This window comes from Chiloscyllium plagiosum, unplaced genomic scaffold (assembly GCF_037043375.1).
Source record: "Chiloscyllium plagiosum isolate Xiang-an unplaced genomic scaffold, Cpla_swu_hap1 HiC_scaffold_1, whole genome shotgun sequence".
NCBI classification, from domain to species: Eukaryota; Metazoa; Chordata; class Chondrichthyes; order Orectolobiformes; family Hemiscylliidae; genus Chiloscyllium; species Chiloscyllium plagiosum.
The window spans coordinates 74,476,064-74,496,430 of record NW_028270139.1 but is presented as its reverse complement, the minus strand read 5'-3'; the positions used below and the strand labels follow the sequence as shown (position 1 = coordinate 74,496,430).

General features: G+C 42.4%; 1 long non-coding RNA gene across 1 annotated transcript in view; it reads left to right on the top strand.

Moving 5' to 3' along the window:
* The first annotated feature begins 968 nt into the window (after positions 1–968).
* The window catches only part of LOC122550433 (uncharacterized), a 53,861-nt gene continuing 34,462 nt past the window's right edge, over positions 969–20,367 (top strand). The window contains exons 1-2 of the long non-coding RNA XR_006311854.2: positions 969–1,040; positions 2,471–2,591. This is a non-coding gene — a long non-coding RNA (uncharacterized LOC122550433). The remainder of the gene's footprint in view (positions 1,041–2,470; positions 2,592–20,367) is intronic.

Sequence of the window (20,367 nt, the reverse complement as noted above, 5' to 3'; positions counted from 1 at the left end):
CAAAGTATCAAGTATGTTTCTGTACCATCTATCTCACTGTACAGTGCCCACAGAATATACAGAGGTATTTTTAAGAACTAATGAGATATTTTTAAATATTTGAAACACACCTAAAATTTGGCAATGTTTTAATGCCAAGCAGTAACCACAGTAACTACTTCATAGCATTGTTATGCTGTGATACAGATGATGGCAACTCATACCCTAAGGATACTTCCATCTCTAAAACCACTCTTTCAAATCTTCCTCAAAGGATTCTAACTGGGGAAAATGTAGGTGATGGGGAATTAACCCAAAGTTTAGGTCACATTGAGTTTTGAAATTATCTCCTCTCTCACTTTTTACTTCAAGTGGCTCAAATTGTAGCTTAATAATTTGTCAGAGAGATTAATAATTTGTAAGAGAGATTAACTGACTTCCATATATTAGCAGGACCATGAGGGTTCCATCATGTACAGAATGGAGACCATCAGCTTGAGCAACAGCTGCTCTCTGGCCGTGATGTCACATCTCTGAAGCCTGCATCTCAAAGGGACTAAACAATCTATTTTCTAAAGATGTTTTTGTCTAGGGCCTGATTCTCGTACAAGACTTTGGAAGCTGGTTCATATGTTTATCACAGATAAACTTCCGTTGTAGTTTCCATGATAATCGTGACAAGGATTCTCTTGGCAGCTCCAACACATCCTGAATGAAAGCAGCTGAATGATTTTGGCACAAAATAAATGGAAATAAAGATAAATTAATAGTGAGTCTGTGTTCTATTTAATCATCCACTTGGCCACACATTTGAGGTCTTGCACAAGGTTCCTGAGAACAACTGAACAAAAACAACTCATTTCATTCTCCAACCGGCGAACACTAGGAACAATCTTTTATTAGTATTGTAGCAAAATAATAAATACACAAAACATAGTATAAACAGAAAGATTACATAGTTAACTGGTGTCTGGCATATTGAAGTGACACAGTAACAAAAATTTACCGATTGGGTGCAAACTCGAAGTGAAGAGCTGCAAGGATTGCACACATTGACTCAGGTCTGTGTCTGCTTAGCTTAAGCTCCACATGAATGATGTGGAGGAGCTCCATGTGTAGGAAATGCTTAGAATGCCAGGCAAAAGGGAAAGGAGATAGTGTTAATAAAGGAAGGTTTCAGTGTGGGGTAAGTATAAACTAGGGAATAAATAAATATAAATTAAGAGGTGTAAGAAGGAGACTACAACTGTCATGGGTGGTTTTAATCTGCATATTCTATGGACAGATCTGATAAACAATGGTGACATGGAAGTGACATAGAAGACAAATTTCTGGACTTTCATTGGGAATTGCTTCTTAAGAACAGTACTTTGTCAAACCTACAAATGAACAGGCTGTTTTAGATCTACTAACATATAATGTGGTAAGATTAATAACAGAATTTATAGCTAAGGATTCTCTGGGGGTAGCATTCACAACATGTTAGAATTTCAAGAGATAAGGGAAGTGAAAAGAAGGAAACTATTGGATAGATGGCCTAACAATTGTTATTAGAAGCAAGAAATCGCAGGACAATAAAGAAGCTTAATGCAGTCAGAGTCAACATGGTCTTGTGAAAAGAAAAGGACAAATTTGTTAGAGTTCTTCAAGCGTGTAACCTTCATGCTTGCTCTGAGGCCTCTGACATCTCTCCTTTAAAGGTTCAGGAGGTGGTTTCTGAATGAGTAGACCATTTCTCTACAGAGGCTGTGGGCATCCTGTCAATACCTGCAAGGCACAAGAGAGAGACGGCATTGTGACCAATGGTTAGAAGTGGATGATAACAAGGACTGCAATGGTTAATGTGAAAGTTGCAGTAGAATAAAAAATCGTACTTACATCGAGTTGGCAGAACATAGATGTCTCAGTAATAAGATTCTCCTCCCAGGTGAGGGTCCAAATGTTGAGCACCCCTCCACTCATCCTGACTCTCCTATTCTGTATTGTCTGTTTTGTCCTGGAATGAGAGAAAGGGAGGGATAGAGTGAGATGAAAGTAGGTGACATGAGTACTGGTGCAGACAGTTGAAAGAGATGTCCTGGGTAAATTACTCGTCAGCGTGGAGACCATAGAAGATTATTGATGGAAGACTAGGGTGGGCGGGGGGTAGGAATCGAGAGCACAGGAAGGAAGATATAACATGAAATAGTGAGAGCGATGGAGCATGAACCTTGGCGGGAGGTGGATGCTGTAGCAGAGGTGGAATGAGGATGTGGTACCAGAGAAAAGAGTGCGGTACTTACCCAGGCACAGTGGAGAAGGTCATTGACCTTCCAGGGGCACTGTTGGCCATTACTCCAGATTGCACACATGGCACTGACCTGGGATGTAGCAACCCAGGCTGCCAGGGTCTGGTGACCTGGCCTTCTCTGCTGGTCCTCTGGGATCTGCCAGAACCAGCCTATCTATCAGGGCCTTTCTTTGAATCACTGTGCTGTTTTCTCTTTTCCAGATATCTTCAGAATGTCTATCCTATGAGCATGCCTACCACCTATAGCTTTCGAATGCTGTGCTTACCAGGTACACTGTGGCCTTTTAATGATGGCACAGTCAGCAGCGAGGCCAGTCTTTTGGTAAGTCAGGATTTGCACCAAGATGATAGAATGGGTCCAAAATTGAACAGAAGGACAGAGTAGATGGTTAATGGGTGAGTTTGGGAAATTATAGTGAGAGATGTCACAAGGCCTCATGGACAGAACCCCTCTGTGAAATTTGATGAAACCGACAGAGAAAAAAACATAAGATTCAGCCCTCGTGTTCAGCTAAACTTCTGGCATACCCTCTTGCATTCTTCATTGAATGCAGGGTTGATTTCCCAGTTTGGTGGTATTGGAAGAATTAGAGATATGCTGGACCATGAGGTTCCAGGTTGTGATTTAAATACAATTCCACTGCTGCTGATGACCTATAGCACCTCCTGGATGCCCAGTTTTGAGTTGCGAGATCTATTCAAGGTCTGTCCCATTTTGCATGGTGGCAGTGCCACATGACATAATAAAGGGTATCAATGTAAAGTTAGGGCCAATATTGGCTCCAAACCTTCATTAGTAATATTCACAATAGTTGTCATGAAGTCACCAGAGTCCTTTCAACCATAGCAATTCCAGTAAAGTAAAGCTGAGGACTTTTGGATTCAAAAGCCTCAAAAGATACAGAATGTCGGGAAATAGATGGTGACATCTTGAAAAATGTCCATATTACAGAAGAGGAAGTGCTGAATGTCTTAAAACGCATAAAGGTGGATAAATCCCCAGGACCTGATCAGGTGTACCCTAGAACTCTGTGGGAAGCTAGAGAAGTGATTGCTGGGCCTCTTGCTGAGACATTTGTATCATCGATAGTCACAGGTGAGGTGCCAGAAGACTGGAGGTTGGTTAACGTGGCACCACTATTTAAGAAAGGTGGTAAGGACAAGCCAGGGAACTATAAACTGGTGAGCCTGACGTTGGTGGTGGGCAAGTTTTTGGAGGGAATCCTGAGGGACAGGATTTACACATATTTGGAAAGGTAAGGACTGATTTGAATAGTCAACATGGTGGGAAATCATGTCTTATGAACTTGATTGAGTTTTTTGAAGACAACAAAGAGGATTTATGAGGGCAAAGCAGTAGATGTGATCTATATGGACTTCAGTAAGCTGTTTGACAAAGTTCCCCATGGGAGATTGGTTAGCAAGGTTAGATCTCATGGAATAAAGGGAGAACTAGCCATTTGGATACAGAACTGGCTCAAAAGTAGAAGACAGGGTGGTGGTGGAGGGTTGTTTTTCAGACTGAAGGCCTGTGACCAGTGAGTGCCACAAGGATCAGTATTGGGTCCACTAACTTTTCGTCATTTATATAAATGATTTGAATATGAAAATAGGAGGTATAGTTAGCAAGTTTGCAGATGACACCAAAATTATAAGTGTAGTGGACAGTGAAGAAGGTTACCTCAGATTACAACAGGATCTTGATCAGATGAGCCAATGGGCTGAGAAGTGGCAGATGGAGTTAATTTAGATAAATGCGAGGTGCTACATTTTGAGAAAGCAAATCTTAGCAGGACTTATACACTTAATGGTAAGGTCCTAGGGAGTGTTGATGAACAAAGAGACCTTGGAGTGCAGGTTCATAGCTTGAAAGTGGAGTCGCAGGTAGATAGGATAGTGAAGAAGGTGTTTGGTATGCTTTCCTTTATTGGTCAGAGTATTGAGTACAGGAGTTGGGAGGTCATGTTGCGGCTGTACAGGACATTGGTTAGGCCACTTTTGGAATATTGCATGAAATTCTGGTCTCCTACCTATTGGAAAGATGTTGTGAAATTTGAAAGGGTTCAGAAAAGGTTTACAAGGATGTTGCCAGGGTTGAAGGATTTGAGCTACAGGGAGAGGCTGAATAGGCTCGGGCTGTCTTCCCTGGAACGTCGGAGGCTGAAGGGTAACCTTATATGTGAAATCGTGAGGGGCATGGATAGGAGAAATAGACAAAGTCTTTTCCCTGGGGTGGGGGAGTTCAGAACTAGAGGGCATAGGATTAGGGTGAGAGGGGAAGGATATAAAAGAGACCTAAGGGGCAACTTTTTCACGCAGAGGGTGATATGTGTATGGAATGAGCTGCCAGAGGAAGTGGTGGAGGCTGGTACAATTGCAACATTTTATAGAGTCATAGAGATGTACAGCACGGAAACAGATCCTTCAGTCCAACTTGTCCATACTGACCAGATATCCCAACCCAATCGCGTCCCACCTGCCAGCACCTGGCCCATATACTTCCAAACCCTTCCTATTCATATACCCTTCCAGATGACTTTTAAATGTTGCAATTGTACCAGCTTCCATCACTTTCTCTGGCAGCTCATTCCATACGCATACCACCCTCTGCATGAAAACGTTGCCCCTTAGGTCTCTTTTATACCTTTCCCCTCTCACCCTAAACTTATGCCCTTTAGCTCTGGACTCCCTCACCCCAGGAAAAAGACTTTGTCTATTTACACTATCCACGCCCCTCATAATTTTGTAAATCTCTTTAAGGTCACCCCTTAGCCTCTGATGCTCCAGGGAAAACAGCCCCAGCCTTTTCAGCCTCTCCCTGTAGCTCAAATCCTCCAACCCTGGCTACATCTTTGTAAATCTTTTCTGCACCCTTTCAAGTTTCACAACATTAAAAGGCATCTGGATGGGAGTATGAATAGGAAGGTTTTAGAGGGGTATGGGCCACATGCTGGCAAATGGGACTAAATTAGGTTAGGATATCTGGTCAGCATGAACAAGTTGGACCGAAGGGCCTGTTTCCATGCTGTCCATCTCCATGACTCTATGACTCTATGAATACAGGAGGAAAGTCAGACAGCGAATCGTTCGCCTATGCTATATCTCTCTCACATGAGTTGTATTTCCATTGACTTCAGATGATCCAAAAGCTAAAACAAAATGGACCATGAAAGTCATTTAAAAGCAGCTGGCCTGACAAATTCAGCTGTTCAGAAAATACAACTGAGCCCTGGATGGAATTGGGGTCAGTCACCCAAAGGGAAATCAGGAATATGTTTACTGCTTGAAGGGTGTGGGGAGATATCTGGAGGCATTTTGAGAATAATCTGAGATGTGCTGAGGGATGCATGAAGCTTGGATCAGCTGCCGCCAAGATCCAGTGAGGAAAGACCACTGTCAGAGGTCTTTCTGCCGAAGTTAAATGGGGGTCCATTCACTTAAAGGACCGTCGTAGTGCCTCAAATATATGTCAATATAATCTTACACAAGTAAGAAGTGCCTTTTGTTTGCTTGTTGGACAGAGTCAAACTCCAATATTTGTTTGCTCCTTCATATGCTACTGTACAGAACCGAACTGCCTCAGTGACTATGTATATACTTGAAGATATTTTTATGTATAAAGTACATTTTTGAAATTTAAAGAAATGAGATGTGCCTTAATTGGCTGGTTTCTGTATTGCTTGTTCCAGACAGCTGCAGTGTAAGTCTTATTAAAGCCCAGAGAAGACCCCAGAACTTTTCCAAGGGTGATTCATTAAAGAGAGAATTATCACATTAACTGAACCAAATAAAAGTCATCCCAGACTTGAAGCAGTTAACTCTGCTTTCTCTCTCTATGGATGCTGCCAGACCTACTGAGTTTCTCCAGCATTCCTTGTGTTTGTTTCTGATTTCCAGAATCTGCATTAAAATGTTAATAGATACAGTCAGAGTTTTAAAGTATAACTAAGGACAAATTAACAGATGCTTAACAGGATCATGGTGCTATGAGCAATAAATCATTACGAGAGTAGTTTCAAATGTCCCACAAATCATTCTCAAATGTCGCACATGGTACGCATGTCTGCACCAACTGATCTTCCGCCAAATAATACCAGCTTTGTATTTTGATTTGTGGTTAGACAAGATTGTAAATAGAACAGAAAGCCATCAAATAAGATGACCTAGTATCGAGGTTAATGTTCCTGCAGATTTCCAGTTGTTCATTGTCATCCTTTTCCAAAGGTGGCGACATCCAGCTGTTTGTTGCTTGTTGTTTTTCTATTAAAGATTGGCTCTGCTTTCTTCAGTGGAGGACTGGAAGGTAGGCTCAGTTTTTACTGTGGCACTTTGTGACCCTGACTATGGCACTTTGTGACTTTACCTCAGTCTTCACTGACAACCTGCTGGAGCTGTTGCAGTGTTAGATAGCAATGAAAAGGGTGCCCCTTCCCAATGGACAACCATCAACATCTCCAACATTGATGGCACACATGCAGGACCGAAGAGGAAGCTACAAAACCTGATAGAAAACATCAACAGGCCACCTTTTACCAGGTTAACTACTGTATTGGCTCAACTGAACTACCTTTCTGTTTTGGGCTCTGGAGGGATCAGTTAACTTTCATGAATACATTCATAAATTTGAGGAGCAGAAATAACCAGTATAGGAAGTTGTCAAGTAAGTGAGACAGCAGAGGGAATAGAGTCACAGAGTTCTCCAATCTCAGGGAGGGACCCTGAGAACTCAGTCTGTCATTCAACACTTGTTCCTGCAGCTGGTCATGTGCACAACCATCTGGAAGTCCCTGCAATGACCGACCAATTAGAACTCCATAGAGAGCTCACCATTGCAAAGCGGGCTGTGCTTGTCAGGTGGGTCCTGGTTTGAAGCAGTCACCAGGTGGTCACATTTGGGAGGGCGAGAGAATAAGCAAGAAGGAGGGGATGATTAGAACAACTGAGAAGGAGGAAGCAGATTATTAAGAAAGAGAGGGTATGATCAAGATATGGAGGGTTAATCAAAATGATGTGGGGGAATTATGGAGACAGCATGAGGCAATTGCAAGAAGGTCAAGGTCAAGAGTGGGAGAGTAACTCCATCATTTTTGTTTTAGTTCCAGGATTAATTCTGTTAAATATTCCTCTTAATAGCTTAGATTTTCCAACAAAATCTGCCGGTTCTATAAACACGAGGAAGACCACTCAAGGCCGGAGGTACATTCTACTGGAATTTCACTTAGTTCAGTATTTACCCTGTTTCCTGGATCTCATGTTGTATCATGGAAAAGCAATGAGTTGGATGAGGGAAAGGTGCACTAAAAGAAGCCACTGAGGAAAACAAAGGAAGATGAGGTTCTCTTGTGTTCATTCTGGACCTGTATCAAGATGGAATGTGAGCTATTATGAATATACACCATAAGTCACAGTTATGCAGACTATTTAGTGATGACTCACTCACCCCATTCACAAAGAAACAAAGGTGGCTGATGTACTGTGGATTGATGGAATATGCCTTCAGTTAGAAGTGTGAGAGAAAGGGAAGTTGGTGGTTAAAAGCAAACAGTTACACAGAAGAGAAGGCTTAAATGATGAAATGTGTTCTGATGAACCCTTGAAGCAGCATGTAAATCCAATCTTTCTTGAATGGGTATGTTGTGACAAGATATCATAGAATCCCTACAGTGTGGTAACAGGCCCTTCAGCCCAACAAGTCCACACCAACTCTCTGAAGCGAATCCCACCCAGACCCATTCCCCTACCACTCTAGATTTTACCCCTGACCAATGCCCCTAAACACTATGGGCAATTTAGCATGACCAGTGCACCTAACGTATACATCCCTGAATACTATGGGCAATTTAGCATGGTCAATTCACCTACCTGCACATGTTTGGATTGTGGGAGGAAACCAGAGAACCTGGAGGAAACCCATGCAGAAACAGGGAGAATGTGCAAACTTCACACCGACAGTCACCTGAGGCTGGGATTGAACCTGGGTCCCTGGTGCTGTGAGGCAGCAGTGCTAACCACCGAGCTACCATGTTGCCCCAAACCACAATTATTGGCAAAGCGTACTACAGAGCTCCTGCTGACCTGACCAGGCTGTGAAACATACCGCTAAGACATCAATGGCCCTCTCGATGACTCTTCTCATAGAAGTGTATGGCTGCTGTGGTCCTGCCGTACTGCTGTTTGAATTACTTCAACTGAAGTTATTGCTCATGGCAGAAGAGAGCTAGATATTGTCAATAAAAAGCTATTTGTTAATTACATTTTCTTCTCATAAGAGGGCCATTGACTATGCCATTAAAAACAACAGAAGTTGCTGGAAAAGCTCAGTAGGTTTGGCAGCATCAGTCCAGAGAACTCAAAGTTAACTCTGTGTGTGTGTGTCTCACACAACATTTGAGTAACTCAGGATGCTGTGACCATATCAGAAACTTTGAAAATCCAAGCACTTCAATTGTTATTAGCTCAGTGGCAAAAGACAGAAACATGGGAAATGGTTTATAGGCAGGAATTCAGTGGAAACAGTTTTTGTGTGATTTCTCTGCTTGACAAATTTGTGTCATTCATGTTTTATTGTACTAGGTCTTGGCAGGACAGAACATGCTAAAAAATAGCCACATTTTCTCAAAGCTTTTCATCTTGCATGCATCAGGATGATTCACAAAGATTACAATGTTGTCTTTACATTGATTTTCTTCTCTATTGTCCTGATGAGTGCAAGATGAAAAGCTTTGGTGAAATGCTCATCATAGAAAAATTGTGTGTAAGTTAGGCTCACTGTATTAACTGAGGTTCAGTTGAACCCCTCAAAATAGATAATTTACTAAAATGTAGCTGTCAGGTCATGACACATATGCTTATGATGTAAGCATACAGATAGTACCCACCTTATGCAGTTGGACTGGGAAAATCAGGTTGGTAGCAAATCTTAAGAAAAGGAATTCATGGAATATCTACCGGATGTTTTTTTTTGGAGCAGCTTGTGGTAGACCCCACTGGAGAGCAGTAGTTCTTGATTTGGTGGTGTGTAATGAGGCAGACTTGATTAAGCTGCTTAAGGTGACTTAATATGATAGAATTCACCCTGCAGTTTGAGAGGGCAAAGCTGAAGTAAGATGTGTCGGGTATCACAGTTAAGTAAATGTAACTACAAAGACATGAGGGAGGAACTGGCCAGAATTGTTTGGAAGGGAAGCCTAGCAGGGAAGATGGTGGAACAGCAATGGCAGGGGTTTCTGGGAGTAATTTGGGAGGTAGAGCAGAAATTCCAAGGAAGAAGAAACATTCTAAGAGGGGGACAAGGCATCCATGGCTGACAAGGGAAGTCAGGGACAACATGAAAACAAAAGAACAAGTATACAAAGTGTGAAGGTTAGTGTGAAGCCAGAGGATTGGGAAGCCTTTAAAAATCAGCAGAGGACAACTGAAGAACAAATAAAGTAGAAGATTAAATATGAGAGTAAGCTAGCTAGTGACATAAACAAGATTGCAAGAGTATTTTTAGATATCTGAAATGCAACAGTGGACATTGGACTGCTGGAAAATGAGACTGGAGAAGTGGTAATGAGGCAGAAAGAGATAGAGGAGGAACTGACGAGGCACTTTGTATCAGTTTTCACAGTGGAAAACACCAGCAGTATACCAGAACTTCAAGAGAGTCAGGGGTCAGAGATGAGTGTCATGGCCAATACTAAGGAGAAGGTGCTGGGAAGCTGAAAGGTCTGAAAGTGAATAAATCACACAGACCAGATGGACTACACCCCAGGGTTTTGAAGGAGACAGCTGAGGAGGTTATACATGCATTGGTGGTGATCTCTCAGGAATCACTAGAGTCAGGGAGTGTCTCAGAGGATGGAAAAATGGTTCATGTAACACAAAGGGAGGGAGGCAGAAGATAGCAGTTAGCCTGACCCTGGTCATTGGTAAGATTTTATAGTCCATTACTAAGGATGAGATTACAGAGTACTTGGAAGAATATGGTGAAATTGGGCTGAGACAGAACGGCTTCATTAAGGGAAGGTCATGCCTGACAAATCTGCTAGAATTCTTTGGGGAGATAATAAGCAAGTTAAACAAAAGAGGACATGATCTATTCAGATTTGGCAAAGTGCCAGGCAAGAGGCTGCTGAATTAGATATTAGACCATGGTGTTAGGGGCAAGGTACTGCCATGGATAGAATATTGGCTGATTGGCAGAAGGTAGAGAATGGGGATAAAGGGTTTTTTTGTCAGGATGGCAGCCAATGACTAGTGGAGTTCCTCAGGGGTCAGTATTGGGATCACAATGATTCATGTTAAGCATTCATAATTTGGACAAAGGAACTGAGGGCATGATTGCTAAGTTTGCAGGTGACGCAGATAGGTGGAAGGATAAGTAATGCTGAAAAAGCAGAGAGGCTGCAGAGCCTGTGCAGGATAGCAGAGTGGGCAAAGAAGTGGCAGGTGAAATACAATGTGGGAAAATGGGAGCTTATAGACTTTGGTAGAAAGATCTGAGGCGTAGACTATTTTCTGAATGAGAAAGGCTTCAGAAATTTGAAGCACAAGGAGACTTTGGAGTCCTAGTTCAGTACTCTCTGAAGGTTAGCATGCAGGTTCAGTTGGCAATGAAGAAGGCAAATGCAATGTTAGAATTCATTTCAAGAGGGGTAGAATACAAGAGCAGGGAGGTTCCACTGAAGTTGTATAAGACCCTGGTCAGACTGCGTTTGTAATATTGTGAACTGTTTTGAGCCTTGTAGCTAAGATCTGCAGGTATTTGGAGGGGGTCCAAAGAAGGTTTACAAAAATAATCCCGGAGATGAAGGGTTGACATATGAGGACCGGTTGAGGACTCTGAGTCTGTACTCAATCATGTTTAGAAGGATGAGGGACAGATCTGATTGAAACTTACAAAATACTGAAAGGCCTGGACATGAAGAAGAGATTTCCACTGGTAGGAGAGGCCAAGAGCTGAGGGAACAGCGTCAGAGTGTAGTACAACTCTTTGGAACTGAGATGAGCAAGGATTTCTTCAGCCAGAAGCTGGTGAATTTGTGGAACTCACTATCGCAGAGGGCTGAGAAGGCCAAGTCATTGAGTACATCCAAGACAGAGATAGATAACTTCTTGATTTGTAAGAGATGAAGCTTTATGGGGAGAAGGCAGGAGAATGGGGTTGAGAAACCTATCAGCCATGATGCAATGGCAGAGCAGACCTGATGGGCTGAATGGCCTAATTCTGCTCTTATGACTTATGGTATTATAGTTGAAGCAGATTGTAATTCTGAATAAATATAAAAATGTTTAAGAATCAGCTACAGGTTTATCTTTTGCAACCAGCCTTCAGAAGCAGATCACCGATGCACTATTATCTCTTTCTATAACAAATGTTTGTAAAGTTAGCTCGTTAAATTATTAATGTCTTGACTTGGGGTAGGGAAGTCGAAGTTTTAGAGAGAAGTAGCAATATTCATGTGGTAATGGAGCTGTACCTGTTTGAACCCAATGATCCAGCTTCTATCATTAAGTGGGAAGTTGTTACTGCCAGCTGGAGATAGTGTGGACCTGAGTAAATGAACTGGGAGACTGGAAGAGATATCACAGAGACCTAAGGAAAGAAGGAACACAGATTAGACAGCTGACCAAACTGGGTAGCAATATGAGCTGGACCAGCCAGAGTATGGTTGTGCTGGAGGATGGTTTAGGATGGAAGGGATAGAGGAACTACACTGGGCAAGGAGCATTGGTTGGGATGACTGAGTGACTGAATAAAGCAGGCAGGATAATGAAAGACTATTGTGTTGGGGTGGGATGAGGGACTTAGGCTGGAAGTACAGAAAAGGTCAAACTGACCTCTGAGGGAAAACCATGTGCTTATTGTAAAAGTTTCCTTTGACCTTGAATTATTGAGAAATGCTCTAACTATTGCTACAATGACTGCAATAATTGAGATGAAATATTAGAAAGAGATTATGAAGAATAGACTTGGCTGAATAGGACAGCCTTCTGGGGGAGGACGTAAAACAATAAAGGAGTCAGTGAAAACGTAATAAATTTGAAAAATTTGGATTGTAAAAAGACAAACATTTAGAGATGCAAACTTCTATTTTTAATGCCCTGATTTGAAAATGAAAGAAGTTGAATTTAATTTCTATGGTCATAATTTCTGACATAGTTTATTAAATTTAACCAGCATATGGAAGAATTATGATTTGATAAATAGTACATGATGTTACAGCCTGAAGTCTTTGATCTTCCCATTAACAATTTCAGTAAAAAGAAAAGACTGAAAGGGACTATAGCTGAAGGTTACTTTGGGATTCATTTTGAAGTTCCTTTTAGATCTAATCATACTCTTATTCAATTTTTTATATCTTTTATTCCAGCTTTCAACTTTTTGGCAGATGTAACATTATAAGATGTATTTTCATATTATTTTTCCTCATTACCCTCTCAAGTCATCAAATAACTCATACAATGAAGCGACCAGATCATCTAATCTCCCTCATCGCATTCCAATCTTTTAATGCAGAGGATAAATTAATATAGAGGTCACATCAAACTGTATTTGGCATTTCTGCAGTTTTGGTCACAGCAGGTTTCCTGTGACTTAATCAAATCAAACCGCAATGGGTTAATCCTCTCTCTCTGATTCATTTGCTTCTAGCAGATTTTAATTTGAAATAGGCTCCATAAATTTGAGGTGGGGGTCTTTCTAAATATTTGTTGACTTGTTTATATGATTCAATGGAACAAATGATAAACAAAGAAACTGTTTAATTCTGCAGTAAAACAGAATAATGGATTGACATACTCTGAATGAACATATTGACCTTATTATTCATCAATGACTATTGACCTAGAATATTTGAATTTATATTGCATTGGGTGAAGCTAGACAATAGACAATAGGCAATAGGTGCAGAAGTAGGCCATTCAGCCCTTCGAGCCTGCGCCACCTTTCAATATGATCATGGCTGATCATTCCTAATCAGTATCCTGTTCCTGCCTTATCTCCATAACCCTTGATTCCACTATCTTTGAGAGCTCTATCCAACTCTTTCTTAAATGAATCCAGAGACTGGGATTCCACTGCCCTCTGGGGCAGAGCATTCCACACAGCCACCACCCTCTGGGTGAAGAAGTTTCTCCTCATCTCTGTTCTAAATGGTCTACCCCGTATTTTTAAGCTGTGTCCTCTAGTTCGGCACTCACCCATCAGCGGAAACATGTTTCCTGCCTCCAGAGTGTCCAATCCTTTCATAATCTTATACGTCTCAATCAGATCTCCTCTCAGTCTTCTAAACTCAAGGGTATACAAGCCCAGTCGCTTCAGTCTTTCAGTGTAAGGTAATCCCGCCATTCCAAGAATTGACCTCGTGAACCTACGCTGCACTCCCTCAATAGCCAGAATGTCTTTCCTCAAATTTGGAGACCAGAACTGCACACAGTACTCCAGGTGTACTCCAGGAGCTGAGGGACTGTGAGCTTTAAAATATACCCTAGCCTAGAAATTCAATGATGCTGCACCCATTTAAAGGGGGAAAACAGATGGCAAAATGAACAATGCTGTGGGCAGTGGGATGGATATCACCAGCTCGCTGGGGATGAGCTGGGAGGCAAAGGAATCCATAAAATGGTAAGGGGATGACCTCTTCATCGCCTTCCCACTTCCATGGCATTTCACTAGCAGCAGGGAACATCAGAGATGGATGCCCTGCTCAGAGGCAACTGAGCTGCGTAAATAGTCAATCGAAGGTCTCTTACAAACATGCAAACTTATAAATTAAGAGCAGAGGTATGCTGTTCATCCCTTTATGCATCTCTCAGCATTCAATAAGATCATGGCTGATCTGTGTGTGTCCAATTTCCTAATTCCCATCTATTTCAATAACCTTTCCCTGCCTAATAAACTTCCATCTATTCCATATTAAAAGTTTTCAATGACACAGCCTCTGCCACTTTCAGTGACTGTCCTCAACATTGCCTTTGGCATTGTACCAGTGTTGGGTGGGACCCCGCTACATCAACCCCTGGCAGCTGGCCAACTGGCTCAGGCTTCTTCCAAATCAGGTATTTTGTGTCCCACAGAATGAGGAGAAAGTGAGGACTGCAGATGCTGGAGATCAGGGTCGAGAGTGTGGTGCTGGAAAAGCACAACAGGTCAGGCAGCATCTGAGGAGCTGGAGAATCAATGTTTCGGCATAAGCCCTTCATTCCTTATGCCCAAAACGTCCCACAGAATGACCAAAGTTGTAATGGTCACCCTGCAGTAACAACTCCCACTCATCAACCCCATTCCCCCTCCTCCCATTGGGACTTGTCTGACTTGCACAGTTTGTGAGGGTGAAGTCCAATGTTACATCCTTTGTGTTAGGTGCAGTCCCAACAGTGACCACCTCTTTGTAGAGTGCTGTTGAGCCTGGAGTTATTGGTCCTTTGGTCACAGTTCTTGGAAGCAGGATCTCACCCATGAAAGGAACTGGAACATTGATGCTAACTAATTTTTTTAATGGACATGGCTTTTGCAAATTATTTGCAACTCATTGAAACAATCCCAGGCCCATTATTGTATATTACACAATATTCATTTTAATGTGCTTCATTATAAATATGATGCATTAGTATTCATTTTTCTATTGATAGATTTTAGAGGGTGCCATTTCTCCACCTTAAATTTGGAGAAATATTGTACAATACTACAGTAAGAGAATAAAAATACAGCAGAAAGAAAACAGTCAGTAATTAATGGACTCACTCCATATTAAATATTGTACACTTTTAACTTCCTTTGTTGATTAAATACAATCTCACATTATTTGAAAGCTGTTTTTAATTTGTGGAATACGTTTCTATACTTTGACAAAAACATATTTATCGGGGAAGAAACATCGGAGTGCCTCCTCCTTTCAGCTTTCCTTTCTGAAAATTAAGATGGCAAAGTGTTAAGCTTTATGGTTGGAAATTGTAAGTAGAATCAAAGCTTGTGCTTTATTTTTGTAAATTAATTCTATATCTAGCCTCTGTTGTTGAAGAAGATTTTAAACAATTTATTTGCACATGCAGTAATGATTAACTCTGATCTGTCTGGCCATGTTGCTGTTTTGAAAATACCGTAAAGGTTGTGGTTACTGAAGATTGGTGAGGAATGTATATAATAGGTGGGGACAGTTGTGAGGGGGTTGGGAATGAAATATACTGTCAGTTGTGAATCAACACTGCCATCTTCTGGCAAAGTTGCTGCAATACAAAATTATACTCGAAACATTGAAGTGGTCACTGAAATAGTGATGCCTTTGGGCAAGAAGATCTGGATTTAAGTACAACCTACTATGGAGATGTGAAATAACATGTCCAAAGAGGTTAACTAACATGTGGAGCAGAGGCAGTGTCCCTACCTCTGGACCAGAAGCTCCAGATTCATGTGCCCCCTCCTGCAAAGCTTAACAGGTTGACTAGGAATATTTCAAAGCTAATACACAAGAAGATTAATTCAAGACTTGGAATGATATTCCTCAGTTCAGTGCTTTACCTGAAGTGCCAAGACATTTATTTTAAACGTCAAGTTTTTGTTTGAAAATGTAATTTCTAATCCATAGTTGGACAGGAACACAGGTGTAACCAAAAAGGCAGGGATCACATCTAATATCCATTGTCTTAGTTCTTTAGGGATGTCATGACATTAGCAACCACATCCTTTGCTCCCCCACCTGCAACCATCTCCCAACTCCCACAAAGCTCGTACACAATCCTATGATGGAAATCTAAATCTGTGCAAATTACAGCAATAAACCGGTAGGCCAAACAGAGCCACCTGGAATAAGGAAGCATTTCTTATTTTGAAATAGAAAATTTCTAGTTTAATTTATTTGTAGTATTGTCCTCAAGTCAATATTAGGTCAAGAGGTTACTGAAATAATTCATCAATCATATTTTGATTTGCATTCAGCAGTTGTATCAAAAAAGCTCCGAGCAAAAGATATAAGTCACCAATGTGAGTGGTCGACAAACCCTTATCAACAACTGTTAGGTCAAAGTATACAAGAATGAATATTCATGGAGGTGGTACTGAGTAAACTAATGGAGCTGGGGCCTGACCAGTCTCCGAGTCCTGATGTACTTGAACCTAAAGTCTGAAAAGAGGTGGCTAATGAGATAATAGATGCATTGGACTTACTTTTCCAAAATTTGCTATACTTTGAAAAGATTCCATCAGACTTCAAAATAGCAAGTATAAGCCTTTATTCAAAAAAGGAGGGAGGCCGAAAACAGGAAGCCATGGCCTAAGGGAGACAGGGGGATGTCAGCAGATACACATAGGGAGGAGAAGCAACCTAGAGGACACCCGGAAGCTTCTTCTCAGGACAGTGCAGAGGTGCTTACCCTCTCCACAGCTCCCCCTTGCTGCAAGAGGGTGAGCCTGAATCTGGGCAGGACAATCTCAGCAGGCCTGAGGTGTCTAGGCCCAAAGTCACCAGGATATAACTGCTCACATCTTATAAGCCAATTGGGTCAACTGTAGAGTAAGAAGGACTCTTCATTGTAAACAACCTTGCACCTCCATAAATATAGCTTCACTTGCAACTTTGAAATAGAACAAAGAATATTACAGCACAGGAACAGGCCCTTCTGCCCTCCAAGCCTGTGCTACCACATTTTGCCTTTCCATACTAAAACTGTCTTCACTTACAGGATCCATCTCCCTGTATGCCCTTCCAGCTCATGTATTTGTCCAGCTGCTTTCTGAATGCTGCTATTGTGTCTGCTTCCACCACCTCCTCTGGCAGCACATTCCAGGCACTCACCATCCTTTGTGTGAAAAATGTGTCTCAAACATCTCTTTTAAAGTTCTTCCCTCACCCCGCACTTTGAACCTGTGTCCTTTAGTAATTGGCGCCTCCATCCTGAGCAAAAGCCTCATACTTTCCACACTATCAAGACCATTCACAGTCTTATAAAATTCTATCAGGTTGCCTTTCAACCTCCTGTCAAGAGTGTGGTGTTGGAAAAGCACAGCAGGTCAGGCAACATCTGAGGAGCAGGAAAATTGACGTTTTGGGTAAAAGCCCTTCATCAGGAATGAGGCTGGGAGCCTCGGGGTGGAGAGATAAATGGGAGGGGGGTGGGGCTGGGGGAAAGGTAACTGAGAGTGCAGTGGGTGGATGGAGATGGGGGTAAAGGTAATAGGTCGGAGAGAAGGGTGGTGCAGATAGATGGGAAGAAGAATGACAGATGGGACAGGTCATGAGGACAGCGCTGAGCTGGAAGATTGGAACTGGGGGAAGGTGGGGAGAGGGGAAATGAGGAAACTGGTGAAATCTACATTGATGCTATGGGGTTGGAGGGTCCTGAGATGGAAGATGAAGTATTCTTCCACCAAGCGTTGGGTGGAACCCCATCCCTCCAACCGCAACAAGGACAAAACCCCCATGGTCCTCACCTTCCATCCCACCAACCTCCATATACATCGCATCAACAGACTCCACCACCAGAGATATATTTCACCCCTATCTACTTTGCATAAAGACCCTTCCATCGTCAGGTCCACGCCCTCTAACAACGCACTGTCCCCTCTCAATACCTTTCCCTGCCACCGCAGGAATTGCAAAACTTGTGCCCATACCTCCCCCTTCACCTCCATCCAAGGCCCCAAAAGAGCCATCCACATCCGTCAAAGTTTCATTTGCACATCCACACATGTCACACAGTGTATCCTTTGCTCCTGATGCAGTCTCCTCAACACTAGGGAGACAGGACGTCTACTCACAGGCCGCTTCAGAGAACTTCTCTGGGACACCCGCACTAACCAACTCCATCGCCTCGTGGCCAAACAACTCCCCCTCCCACTCCACCAAGGACATGCAGGTCCTGGGCCTCCTCCGTCGTCACTTCCTTACCACTGGACGCCTGGAGGGAGAATGCCTCATCTTCTGCCTCGGGACCCTCCAACCCCATGACATCAATGTGGATTTCACCAGTTTTCTCATTTCCCCTTCCCCACCATGATGAAGGGTTTTTGCTCGAATCATCAATTTTCCTGCTCCTCGGATGCTGCCTGACCAGCTGTGCTCTTCCAGCACCACACTCTTGACTCTACTCTCCAGCCTCTGCAGTACTCACTTTCGCCTAGTTGATCACTACCTCCTGTGTTCCAATGAAAACAAACTCAGTCTAGCTAACCTTACTTAATAGCTAAAATCCCCCATCTCAGGCAACACCCTGGTCAATCTTTTCAAGTACCCTCTCCAAAGTATCCACATCCTCCTGGTAGCATAGTGACCAGAACTGTATGCAATATTCCAAGTGTGGCCTTACTGAAGTTCTATAAAGCTGAAGCATAACTTGTCTATCCTTATACGTAATGCTCCTTCCAATGAAGGCAAGCATATCTTAAGCCTTTTTTACTATCTTATCTATCTGCACTGCCACCTTCACTGATCTGTGGACCTGCATACCCAGATCCCTCTGCATATCAATACTCCTAAGGGTTCTGCCATTCACTGGATAATTTCCACCTGTACCTAAACCCCTACTGCCATTTTTCTGTTCATACCTCCAACTCATCTATATTCTGCTGTATGCTCTGACAATATTCCTCACTATCTGCAACTCCACCAACCTTTGGATCGTCCGAAAATGTAGTAATTAGACCAGCCATGTTTTCCTCCAAATCATTTATATAGATCACGAACAGCAGGCATTAGCACTGATCCCTGTGGAATACCACTAGTCGCAGCCCTCCATTCCAAAAAGCATCCTTCCACCACTACCCTCAGTCTCCTATGATTAAGTCAGTTGTGTATCCATCTTGCCAGCTCACCCTGATACCATTTGACTTTACCTTTTGTACCAGTCTGTCATGAGGGAGCTTATCAAAGGCTTCACTGAAGTCCATGTAGATAACCTCAACCACATTTCCCTTATCAATCATCTTTGTCGCCTGCCTCAAAAAACTCACTTAAATTAGTAAGGCACGACCTCCCCCATATAAATCCAGGCTGTCTATCGCTAATAGGTCCATTTGCTTCTAAATGCGCAAAGATCTTGTCCCTGAGGATCTTCTCCAATAATTTCCCTACCACAAATCTGAGGGTCCTAGGCCTGTAATTTCCTGGATTATTCCTGCTACTCTTCTTAAATGATGCAACAACATGAGATATTCTCCAGTTCTCTGGGACCTCACCTGTGGCCAAAGCGTATACAAAGACATCTGTCACTGCCCCAGCAATTTGTCCTCTTGCCTCCCTCAATATTCTGTGATAAATCCCATTAGGAACTTATCTCCCTTAATACATTCTAAGACACATAGCACCTCTTCTTTTTTAATAGCAGCTTGGCATAGAAATTCAACACTCCCTTCCCCGAGATCATCCTCCACTAATTCCTTCTCTTTGGTGAATACCAGCACTAAGTATTAGTTTAAGACCACACCTATCTCTTCTGGCTCCGCACAGATTCCTTCCTTTGTCCTCAAGGGGACCAACCTTTCCCTGGTTACTCTCTTGCTTTTTATAAATGTGTATAAAGCCTTGGGATTCTCCTTAATCCTCTTTGCTAATGACTTTTCATATATCCTTTTAGCCCTTCTCATTCCTTGTTTAAGTCCTTTCCTACTTTCCTTATATACTTCAAGGGCTTCATCAATTCCCATCCTCCTAGACCTTACTTATGCTTCCTTTTTCTTTTTGACCAAGGTCATAATATCCCTGGTCATCCACAGTTCACATACCTTGTCATACCTGTCCTTCATTCCCGCAGGAATGTGCCTCTCCTGAACTCTTTTCAACTGCCGTTTGAAATGCTCCCACATGTCTAATGTGGATTTACCATCAAACAGCTGCCTCCAATCAAAATTCTCTAGCTCCTGCCAAATATTGTTGTAAGTCATCTTCCCCCAATTTAATACCTTCACCCAAGGACTGCTGTTATCCCTATCTATGAGTATCTTAAAACTCATGGTGTTATGGTCACTACTCCTGAAATGCTCCCCAAATTAAATTTCACTAACCTGGCCGGGCTCATATCCCAAAACCTTGTCCAATATATCCCCTCCCCTGATTGTGCTGTTTACATACTGTGTCAAGAAACCCTCCTGAATGGTCCTTACAAATTTGGCCCCATCCAAG